General features: G+C 42.3%; 1 pseudogene; it reads left to right on the forward strand.

Annotated features, from left to right (window-relative positions):
• Positions 1-3,190: 3,190 nt before the first annotated feature.
• Positions 3,191-6,437, forward strand: LOC124098724 (zinc finger BED domain-containing protein 4-like; annotated as a pseudogene).
• The last annotated feature ends 6,415 nt before the right edge of the window (positions 6,438-12,852 follow it).

Below are 12,852 nucleotides of genomic sequence, written 5' to 3' on the forward strand. Positions count from 1 at the left end.
GTTCTTTTTATGTGTTTGTGTGTGTGGTTGAGTGAGTGAGTGCATGACTGTGAGAGTATGTGCATAGTTTTAAACCAAATGGCATTAAAGGAACAGAATAATTATTATGGAAGACAACTGTCAAAAGTCCCAGTCTTGCTTTGTGTCACCTATCAATATGTACTAGACACAGATCTTAATTTGACATTGAGATCTTTTTTACTTTTGTCCTTTTACATATTTGATACACTGTAGACCATGATAAAATGAAGCATATGATGTAAGTTATCAGATCATTTAAGATGGGTTGAAAATTCTGTATTCTATTTAGGATCATACAGTATATATACAGAAAACGAATATTTAACACATCACAAAAGGTTTCTAATTTCATTGCTGAGTACAAATTGGGAAAGCCCGAAAAAGAAACACCTTTAAAAAGAATTTCCTGGATGCTATGACTGAGTGGAACTATTTCTGTGGTTTTCATCTGACATTGTGGTTTTATGACAGTATAATGTTTCTGCTTGTATGCTAGTGTTTAATTATGACTTAATGACCAACCCTGCTTCTTCAGTGTTATGCTATTATGAGAGGAACATATATCCATTATTTATTTCCAATTTAATTTTACTTTATGTGATTACATAAACCCTTTTACCCTACTCATATAGTGATGGGGAGAGAAATCAGATTCTGTCCAAGCATCCAAGTTCATGGGGAAGAGGTCAGAGAAAGAAGTAGGGAACAACTTCTCTTCCTATTGGCACTTTACAGTGGTAACTCTGGTATGAAATGATTTTTCCACTGAGAGATGCCTTTGAGAGATCTATTCCTCCTTCCTTGCCTTAGAGAGGGCTTTGCACTTAATTCACCAGAAGAAGCCAGAGAATTTGACTCAATGACCAGTGTCCAAGAAGGGGTAGGCCTTAAATATAACTAAAATCATCTAGATCAATAATGGTTACTTGTTCTATAAAAATATCTGACTTTTTTATTCACTAAAATTAAATGCAAAAATTTTTAAATGGCATAGAATTTTATTTATAACTGAGATAGAGTTGTAGCCCTTTTTCTTTCTCGAATTGTAATTTTTAAGATGTATCTTGACTTTAAATAGAATTTTATTATTGGTAAGCATTGTCAATGCTTAACAGGTCCATTGATTACATTCATGTCTTTGTGTGGCTTTAAGATAAGTACAATGTTTCTGTCAAAAGAAATTATCAAAGACATGTTGTTGTGCTGGCTTCTTAGCAGTTTAACCATTACTCTCATTTTTAATGGATCCTTTTTCCTTTGGTGATCATGTCCAGTGCCAGGTTAATATTGTCAGATCCAAGCAAAAAGGAGTTTTTCATGCTGCAATAAAGTTGGCTCTGTAGACTCAAACCAACTTATCTTCAAGGATGATTTTATATTTCTGCCACAGCACAGTTCATCTTAGGGTAGCTTTATTCAAAACCTATCATACATATAGATAAGGGCTCTTCACACAACTGAGCTATATTAACTACTTTGAACAATCTTCTTGTTTGATTGTTTAATACTGTACACACAATCAGAATTTGTGATTCTTTTCATGGTGCCATAAAAATATTTGTACAAAAGCATTGGATTTAAAATTTATCTAATTTTAAGAATCTATTAATCAAAGTAGACAGAAAGTCTAATCTGATCAAAGAGGGAGAGTAAGTGGCAGACCACCTTTATTGATTTCTTTGATTATAAGAATGAGAAAAATTCTCATTTAAAAATTTTCTTTTCAACATAGATCAATTTTTCTAACAAAAAATTAAATTCAAAATAACATTTTAAGTTAAGTGGAACCACAATCTTTATAAATGTATGACAAAACTAAAATAATAACTCTTTGTCTAAGTTAAATTATGTTGCTGTCCCAGCATCTAATAGCTTTTGTCTAAAGTGTATCAACATTTTAGTTTGTAGGTAAAGGTGTTAAGGATTCCTAAACATTTATCTTAATTTTAGGGTAGAAGATATCATTTAAATTTATTAGGATGTCTGTTTCCATTTATTCATATTCTTACATAAATTATTTGAATTATTTCGACCTAACCCTTTTATAATGAAAATATGTATTTCAGAAAGAACACTGATAAAACATATTCTCAGCAAAATATTTTAAAATTATAATGCAAAAGCCCATTTAAATATATAAAATTAACAGCTATCACAAGCTTTTGTGAAAGCACAATCAATGACAAATCCTAAATCCGTGCCAACTAATCTTAACTTTTCAACAACATTCAATTAGGGAATTCAACAAGGAATTCTGTATAAAGTTAACAGCTAATAAAAAACAAATCAGGAATATGTTAATTTGATTTGTGGTTTGGTAGGTGATATCTATAAATTTGAAATGCTGCTAATGATTGTTCTTTAATGGTACTATTTCAGTGGTACTAATTATTACAAAATATTGTTTGTTCTTCCAAACTCTAATATTAACTGTTCTGGAAAATGTTAAGGCCAATTAATTAATGCAGCTACAAATCAAATTTAATTGCTGCCCCTGCGCTGGCACGTGGGTCCCTGGGAGGGGCGCAACGACCTCAGCATCTCAGGCTGCTGGGCCAATGTCCTTGGCTGTGGTGCCTAGCCAGCAGGAGGGGCGCTGGGGGCAGACAAAGCAGCTAAAGAATGGGCGCCTAGCCATTAGAGGTCCCCAGCACACAGACCCACACTGCCCAGATCCTTGGCTGACCTAGAGTTTGCAGAGTGAGAACTGGGACATGGACCTCTGGTAGGTGTAGATGAATGTCTGCTTCTTCCTTCCTGTCCTGCCTGCCTTTGTCCCTTCTACTCACAGCTCTGAGCTCTGGAGGCAGTGTGACGCTAACCCAGGATGTGCTGACCAGGGGCCAGTGCGCCTGGTGGGAGGCCCCTTCCTGGCCCTGGAGGCTGCTGGCTGTGGCTGGCTGTGCCTGGCTGTGCCTTAGCAGGCTCACCTGCTTCTCCTGCTTCTCATTTGGCAGTGGTTCCTCTGTCCTGTGTTGAACACCAAGACGTGCTTCTCAAAGGACGCAGGAGGCGATGGGCCTGGATTGCTTCTGCTTTGCAGGGTGTCCCACTGCTGTGAGGTATCCTGTGTGCATCTGGGACATGCAGGAGGTGCTGTCGAGGTGGTGGGGACCCTGTCTTCAAGACCTGCAGCTAGTCTCCCCTATGCGTCCCCACGGCCAGGCACATGGCAGCAGAGCCCCAGGTGGAGCACTCACAGGAGCAGCCCAAGAGATGGAATGGCTGTGAAAAGGTGATGGTGATGCACGCTCACAGGGGCACTCAGACCAGCTCTCCATTGACCTGAGACACTAGCATGAGGAATGAGCTGGGGTAGTTATGGTCGGTGGTGGAAGACAACTAGGATGCTAGTCCCAGAGGAGAAGGTGATTGTGTTTCTGATGACATAAGTTTCAAAATAGAGGAGGAAGAAGATGATCCAGTTCCAAGCCACTGTTTGGAAGGGGTGGACTTTCAGAGTGAGCAGGAGGATGTGAGGAGCAGGTGGAGGGCCAGGCTGGTGGCGCCTCAGGGAGGATGGCAATGGGGCTCTGTTCCCCCAGTACAGCAGCAGGCAGCACAGCGTGGCCATGGAAGCCCTAACCCAGAGCCTCCTCTCCAGTTGCCACATCAGCTCCAGGAAGATATCTCCAGCATGGAAGCATTTCTTCATCTCCCTCTGGGACAGGCTAAGGCAATATGTAGGCACTGCATGCAAGACTTCAGCAGGGACAAGAATGAGAAGGACCTGAGCACCAGCTGCCTCATGAGGCACATGAGGCCTGCGCACCCCACCAAGCTAGTGCAGGAGAACTGAAGTGTGTCCCTGGGCTCCTCCTTGCTGTCACCCTTGCTCCTGCTTCCACACAGCCTGCAGAGATCGGGGACGTGGGCTCCACGCTCTCGCCCATCAGACTTGCCCAGAAGATGGCAGCTACAATCCCATTCCCTGACCACATGCAGGAAGAGCCCATGTCTGTGGTCTCTTCTGAGGTCTCTGATGTATTGGTCACTGGAAGTACAGCAGAGACGAGGCCCAGGCAGGGTCTTCCCCCACCTTGCCATGCTCCACTACTAGGGGACAACAGAGGGCATGGGGGAAAGAAGCCTTTGCCTTCCCAGGAGCACGGGGGCCAGAAGGAGGTTGGCCATCTGGAAACACTTCTACCTGTCCCCACTTGGTAGCTCCAAGGCCTTCTGCATGCACTGCATGAGTTCAGCAGGGGTAAGAATGGAAAGACCTGGGCACCAACTGCTCATCCAGCACATGTGGAGAGCGCAAGGCTCCATCATGCTGCAGGAAAACGGGGGATGGCTTGGGTATCCCCCTTCGGTACCCCACACCTCCCCACCCTGCTGCCCACCCTGTTGCCTACAGAGGGGGAACCTGGATCATCCTCTCCAGGAAAGCTGGTCCAACAGTGCCCCTCGACCTCCTCGTCCCCAGACAGTCTGGCTGAGGACCTGCGTAGGGATGCACTCTCAGGGATGTGTCCGTTCTGTCATCCTCCGAGGATGTGGGCGAGTCCTCTATTGGCGTCTCTCCTAAGAAGCAGCAGACCAGCTTGCTAGCAGTGGTCAGGAGGAACCACCAAGCGGTGTTTCCCATCAGCAGCAAGAAGACCTCAAGCTGTGGAACCACTTCTCCATTTACTCTGTGGACTCCACCAAGGTGGTGTGTCTGCACTGCAGCTGGACCATCAGCAGGGGCAAGAAGCCCACCAACCTGGGCTCCAGCTGCCTCCTGAGGTACCTGCAGAGGTTCCAGTATGTACTCAAGGCAGAGGTCCACCCCCAAACCACCCTATCCAGCTCTCCAGGTGTCCAGGGGCCACTGAACACAGAGTTGTTGGGCAGGGCCTCCTTCGATGACCCCAGTGAGAAGTTTTATGACTCTCACCCAATTGCCAAAAAAAAATCACCAGTCTGATAGCAGACATGATCGCACTTGACCTCCAGCCATACTCCTTCGTGGGTAACAGTTGGTTTGATCAGGCTGCTCAAATACTAGAAACCTCAGTAATCTATGTACTCCCCTTCCTACTTCTCCAGGACAGCTATCCCAGGCATGTATGACAATGTTAAGCAGATGATTCTGACAGCAGCTGAAGGAGGCCGACAGCAGTGTGGTCCACTTCACATTGATGAGTACCCAGACCCGTGAGTACCTGAGAGTCACTGCCCACTGGCTCACCTTCGCATTCTTGGCCTGCCCATACTGAGAGGACCACCACTGATCAGCACTTTTGAACGCATTGCAGATTGACTGTGTCTATGGCGGTGGCAGCATCCAGAAGCAGCTAGAGTGCTGGTGAGAAGCCTGGGTGTAGGTCCATCGGCCTGCAAACGGGCATCATGGTCACCGACAACCGGAGCATTGCAAGATTCTGACCGAGGCAGAGCACTCGAGCATGCCCTGCTTCAGCCACACAGTGGACCTGATCATAAGTGAGGCCATCAAGAGCCAGAGGATGGTGCAGAGCCTGCTGAGCAACTCCCAGAAGCTGTGTGAGCGGCTCCAGCACTCCCCAAGCGCCAGGGAGAAGCTGGCCACACTGCAGCGGGAGTAAGAGCTGCAGCAGCACTGCCTCGTCCAGAATGTGCAGTCCAGGTGGAGCAAGTCCCTGCACATGCTGGAGTGGCTGCTGCAGCAGAAGAGGGCCATTAAGAAGATGTCCATCGAGTGCAACTTCAGAGAGCTGATCAGCTGCTACCAGTGGGAAGTCATGCAGTCCATGTGTCATGTGCTGAGGCCCTTAGAAGCCACCAGCCTGGAGATGAGTACCTACATGTCCACTCTAAGCCAGATCATCCCCATGATCCACATCCTCAGCAAGAATGTTAAGATGCTCTTTGGGGAGAAGATAGGCATTGACATTATGATGATGTCGCTGAAGGAAGTCATGGTGAGCCACCTGTCCGCCACCCTCCATGACCCACTGCTGGAACTGCGATACAAAGGCTCCCTGTTCACAGAGGAGGAGGTGGAGCAGTACAGGCAGGATCTAATCAGGGAGCTAGAAATATTGAATTCTACCTCAGAGGGCACAGCCGCCTCCAATGGCTGTGACTCAGGGCTGGGTCTAGAGACTGGTGGAGAAGAAAGCCTGTGGTCACTGGTGGCCAAGGTGGAGAGGAGAGACAGGTGGGAGAGGCTGCCCAAAGACATGGTACTCACCTACCTGGAGGAGGAGGTATTGGAGCACAGCTGCGACCTGCTTGCCTACTGGAACCTCAAGCGGTCGTCCTGGCCTGGACTGCCCACTTGGGCCGCCAGATTTTGGGGTGGTCCCCCAAGTACCATCCCTTTGGAAAAGCTGTTCAGCACACTGAAGGAGAATGGCAGCTTTGGCCAGCCCCAGCTCACAATGAAGCATTTTGAAAATCTTATATTTTTGAAAGTGAATCTTCCCTTGATATACTTTCATTATTGAACTCACGACAGAGTTGCCAGACCAGAGATGCTCTCTGCAGTGCTGGCTGGCTGTTGTACCAGGGCTGTGACCCTCCCAATGGGGACATGTGAGACATCAGGCCAGATCTGGGGCCACTTGCCGGCCCACACTGCAAGGTAACCTCACAGATGTCTTACTCCTGTCGAGCCAGGTAGCAGGGGTTGAGGAGTCCACTGGAAGCAGCCTGTCTCCTCAGTTATGAAGTGGGTGATCAGGTTTTAATTTATAACTGCAACATCTTTTTAAACTTAGGTGTCAGAAATTTGTTTTATTAGAATGGAGACAAGATGTAAACAACTATATCCTGTTTATTCAGTTGTGTAAAAACCATGAATCAGGTACTGTATTTTAGTTAAATATTGCTTTAATTGCAACAAAACCACTTTTGTGGCTGTGAAATGAAACTTGTAAATAGGAGGTGGAGCTAAAGCCATCCTGACTGAGCAGTTTTAACTGCAGGTTCTAAAGTGTGTCTAGGAATGGAGAGAATATCCTGGAAGCAGACTGTCTATCACAGAGACGAAGTGTTTGAAAACAAAACCGTACTTGTCACAGAGCTTGCAGTTGTGGTTCACGGTTGCAGGCATGTTCCATTTCAAGTCTTTGCATTCAGGGTTGCACAGTCCATTCATTCACTCAGAGGTTCCAGACTGTCCTGAGTCCTTGAGATGGGAGTCCCTTGTGTCCCTGCTGAGGATTCAGCTGGTGCAGAGCAGGGCATTGCAACAGGGGGCCCATTGCCTGCATCTGGCGCCTCTGACCCAGTGTTCTGAGCAGTGGAGCTCTGTGTGCACTGACCCAGGTTCTGGGACCACAGCCCTGGGCCCTGGGCCCTGGAGGCAGTAGTGACCAATGGGGGCGTCTGGAAGGCTACAGTGGTAAGACTAGCCTTAGGCATTTAGAATTTTTTTTTTAAACAATAGGAAAGATTCAGCCATCACCTGGGTATTTTAGAATCCCAAGAACATCCCAATGAAATTCTCAGTTGTCAGATTCTTTTAACAATATGTCTTCTAAGTTTTTTCTTTAACATCTGAAAAAGGTTCATGTTTTAATTTCAGATCATTAAGTGTTGTGGGTGAGACAACTTGCCCATCTGCCATGACCTCTTAGGAAGTTGTTGTTCTGTTCAAATACTGTACCTATGCTTACTCTAAATTCAAGTAGACTGTGCTTTAGTGAATTTATAAATGATGGATTCAGTTTCTGAAATTAAACTTTTTATTTGCAATCTCCAAAAAAATTAAATTACTTAGAGGTCAATAATGATATCATTTAGGAAGATAGTTGGAAAAAAATGAGCATTTACTATGATATATTTAAAACAGAGAGTTGAGAAAACTATGTAAGTTGGAAAATTTATATGACATGTTGCTTAGCAAATCAGTTTACTACAGGCTTCCTGTAACAGAATAATGTATTAAACAACATGTCTGCCCAAAATTAATTTTAACAAGTGTTACATTTTCAGGTATGGCGTTTACTTCATTAACTCTAAGGGATGTAATATGCAAGGCATCTATCTCAACAAATAGAGCTTTCTTACACTGAATATTTATATACTTTTTTGAACAAAAGACTAAAAAGAAATAAAATTTCAGTGTAAATCCTATAAAATTATTATTATATTATTACCATTATTATTATTATTACATTCCATGGGAAAGAAATACTGGTTTTGGCTGTTTATAACCAGGGTTCATCTCTTGCTGCACAGAATTCTAAGGAACAAATACCTAGCTATATGATATGGCATGTAGCTTTATAATATGGTACAATAAGACCACCAGATACAAATAAAGTAAAATTTGAAGTGATTAGAACAGAAGAACAATTGTGCATTACGAAAAATCAGGAATAATGAAAAATACTATGGAAATTATCATTAGAAAAGAAAAGCTATTAGTACATAGTGTCTTGAATCTAGCATATTCAGGATTTATTCTATAGTAATAGAGTTTCTTTTAGACTATTAAAATGATTTATACTGGCATAGAACTTTCCTAAGTAATGTGCTAATGTAGGAAATTTGTTTGGAATAATTTTAGCATTTCAATGGATTTCTGCTTTAGTGAGTTATCTTTCAGACAAGAATATTTATCTCTTTTTGAGCCAAAACACATGTAGTATCATCTGAAAACCTAAATTATAACTACAAGATGTTTTTGTAAATTCCTATGCTTTCTGAATGCATAACTATTATAAAAATAAGACAGGGTAGGAGCTAAAAACATTTATGAGTTATATAAAAAATGTTATAATTTAGTATTGCCTGGAGACCAAGTTGATTATGTACAGAAAGGTTCTTTACCATGTCAACCAGATTTCCATTTATGCTGTTGTAATCTCACTTTTCTAGTGCTAATTACAGTTTGAGGTTATAATATAGTTACATAAAGGAATTCATCTTAGCCAATGAAGAAATTTCTTAGTGTAGGCACATTGAAGTGTTTAAATCCTGGTCTACTTTCTGAGTCATCATCCAAGGCCATCACACAGGGTTGATTGCTTCCCTTGTTCAGGACTTGAATTTAAAAATCAATATCAGTTCCTACTTAATCAGCTACTGATGAGTGACTAACACTGGGCTAATATTATGAGGGAAATCAAAAGAAATATGTTCCGGAAGAGCTGCAGAGGCCAGGGCGGCTCTGCTAGGGTCGCAGACAAGCGCGGACGCTCGTAAGCACGGCCCAGAGTTTCATTTCTAGAAATCTGGACTGGAAACAGAAGCAGCAGTTTGTATAATCCCAAGAACTTGCTTATACCAGGAAGCTGTAAGGGCAACATGAATATTACTGAGGAGATGTAACATGGTGGCAGGCGCAGAGAGATCAAGTCTCTGACATCTTCAACTGCGTGGGCATAGGGAGCCGTAAACTGTCTAAATGCTGTTTGCTCAGGATCACTAGGCAATGCTGAGCTGACGTGGATCTGGGGTGTACAGGCTGGGCCCCTCAGAACACACACACAGAGCCCGAATCGGAGGCAATTAAGCTCCGGTTCGCCTGCTTCATGTGACTCAGCACTAATGATCCCGCTGAAATAATTGGCCGGCCCTTAGGAACTTACAGAGGTAAAAGCCAACCGAGCCTTCATAGGCAGTGGCCACAGGACTGAAACGGGGATTGGGAGAGACAGTCAGGACGCACCCGTTGCATTGGTCATCCGGCAAAGGGAACAAACGGTCACCATTTGCATGGGATATCACCATGGCAGAGAAATGGCGTCACGGGCGGAGGAGATAACTGCATTGAAACCAGCGCGACAGGTGTGTAATCCCCTAGCCATCTCTCCCCACACAGCGGGGAAACCTTAAGGGCCACTCCCAGCTCTCCTGTGAACGCAATAACCAGACCAAGGGAATCAGGAGTGGCGCGGGACTCGCGGCGCGGAACTCCTGGCTACCGCTCCCACCATTGCTGACAACTGAGGTCTCTTGCACCAGCTACCGGGGGCGTGGCTACAGGAGGGCAAGCAAATTCGCTGGGGGATCTCAGCCCCAAGCTCTACAAACTTAGGGTCTGAGGGAGGCAAACAGGGAGAGTGAGCCCAGGTGTTCATGAAAACAGGGCTCCCAGGAGCAGCAGACCTGGTGTGTAGCCAGTATTGTGGTGAGCGCCACAGGTGAGCACGGCCTGGCTTGAGGAAACACAAGACAAGGCCCTAGACACTCAGGATTGGAGACCCGCCCAGTCTAGAAGAAAGAGCTGCTGCACAGTGAATGGTTCCCACCTATTGAGAGGAGAAGCTTGGCCCAGTGGGCACAGCTCCACCTACTGGAAGAGAAGTTAATAACTCTAGGACTGCATTTATTATTATTATTATTATCATTTTTTTCTTTTCTTTTTCTTTTTTTTTCTTCTTTTTCTTTCATTTTCAATTTTTATTTGTTGTTGTTCTTTAATTTTTTTTCAATGTTTCTATTTTTTTAATTTTTTTTATTTTATTATTATTATTATTTTTTTAATTTTAATTTTCATTTTTTATTATCACTATTATTTTTGTTAAATTTTTTTTCGTCTTTTCTTTCTTTCTTTATTATCTAATCTTTGTTATTCTTGTTTCTTTTGTCTTTTCATTTCTTTTCAATCTTCTTATTCCCCCTTCCTTGAATTCTACCTGCCTACTCTCATTCTCTTTAGTGACTTCTTCCCTTCCCTTCTAATATCTTTCCTCTCAAGCATCAAATAAATCTATAAGAGTAAACAGTAACTCAGCAGTCAAACAGAACAAGAAGTAACATGAGCAGCATAAAAAAGCAAGGAAGAAAAGGAGTACAAACAATGAAGGACAGCCTAAATATTCAGGGGGACCTAGAGTCAGCAGAAAAATGGTCATATAAAGAACTCAAGGAATACCTTAGACAGATGGAATGGAACCTTAAAGAAGATACGAGACAGCAAATCCAAACAGTGAAAGAACACTTTGAAAATGAATTACATAGACAGATAAAAGAAGAAGTTAAGCATCTTTATCAGGAGATTGAGATTATAAAAAAAAAACCAAACAATAATTCTAGAAATGAAGGAAACGATAAACCAAATTAAAAACTCAATTGAGAGTATCACTAACAGAGTGGAGCAAGTAGAAGCCAGAACATCAGATAATGAAGACAAAATATATCATCTTGAAAAGAGCCTAGCCAACTCAGAAAGGCTGGTTAAAAACCACGAGAAAAACATCCAAGAGATATGGGATAACATAAAGAAACCAAACCTACGAGTCATCGGGATAGAAGAAGGTACAGAGATTCAAACCAAGGGAATGAGTAACCTGCTGAAAGAAATAATTACAGAAAACTTTCCAGAAATAAAAAAGGAAACGGATATACAAATTGTAGATGCATACAGGACACCGAGCACACAAAATCACAGTAGACCAACGCCAAGACACATTGTTATGAAGATATCCAATATACAGAACAAAGAGAAAATACTAAAAGCTACAAGAGAAAGGAGGCAGATTACATTCAGGGGTAAACCAATAAGGTTAACAATGGATTTTTCATCACAGACGCTGAAAGCAAGAAGATCCTGGAACAACGTATTTCAAACACTGAAAGACAATGGATGCCAACCAAGAATTCTTTATCCAGCAAAATTAAGCTTCAGGTACGATAACGAAATAAAAATCTTTCATGATAAACAAAAGCTAAAAGAATTTGCAGCCAGAAAACCAGCATTGCAAAGCATCTTGAGCAAAACACTACACGAGGAAGAAATGAAAAACAATAACCAAAACCATCAGTGGGAAGTGCCTCTATAAAGACAGAGGGCGAGGGGAAAGCTAACCATGGAGAAACAAACTAAATTAAAAAAAAAAAAAGAAGATAAATAATCAAACATGGCTGGAAGTACAAACCATATATCAATAGTAACTCTAAACATTAATGGCTTAAACTCTCCAATAAAGCGACATAGGCTGGTAACATGGATTAAAAAAACAAATCCAACAATATGCTGCCTCCAGGAGACACATCTGAGTGGAAAAGACATACACAGGCTGAAGGTGAAAGGTTGGGAAAAAATATACCATGCACACGGTCCTCGTAAGCAAGCAGGGGTGGCCATCCTCATATCAAATAAAATTGACTTCAAGACTAAATTAATCAAAAGGGATAAGGAAGGACATTATATACTGTTAAAAGGAACCATTCACCAACAAGACATAACAATTATCAATATTTATGCACCAAATAATGGTGCTGCGACGTTCATAAAACAAATTCTCCTCAAGTTCAAGAATCAAATAGACCACAACACAATAATTATGGGTGACTTCAACACACCTCTCTCACAATTGGACAGATCCTCCAAACAAAAGCTGAATAAAGAAACTATAGAACTCAATATCACAATCAACAACCTAGACTTAACTGACATATATAGAATATATCAACCATCATCAAGTGGATATACTTTTCTCTCAGCAGCACATGGATCCTCCTCAAAAATAGACCATATGTTATGCCATAGGGCAACCCTCAGTAAATATACAGGGGTGGAGATAATACCATGCATTTTATCTGATCATAATGGAATGAAACTGGAAATCAATGATAAAAGACGGAAGGAAAAATCCTACATCACATGGAAAATGAACAATATGTTACTGAATGATCAATGGGTTACAGAAGACATAAAGGAAGAAATCAAAAAATTCTTAGAGATAAATGAAAATACAGACACAACATATCGGAATCTATGGGACACAATGAAAGCAGTTTTAAGAGGGAAATTCATCGTTTGGAGGTCATTCCTCAAAAAAAGGAAAAACCAACAAATAAATGAGCTCACACTTCATCTCAAAGCCCTAGAAAAGGAAGAGCAAAACAACAGCAAATGTAGCAGAAGGCAAGAAATAATTAACATCAGAGCGGAAATCAATGAAA

The sequence above is a fragment of the Marmota monax genome, unplaced genomic scaffold, assembly GCF_021218885.2.
Source record: "Marmota monax isolate L192 unplaced genomic scaffold, Marmota_monax_Labrador192_F-V1.1 WCK01_AAM20220418_F8-fsc00878, whole genome shotgun sequence".
Classification (NCBI taxonomy): domain Eukaryota; kingdom Metazoa; phylum Chordata; class Mammalia; order Rodentia; family Sciuridae; genus Marmota; species Marmota monax.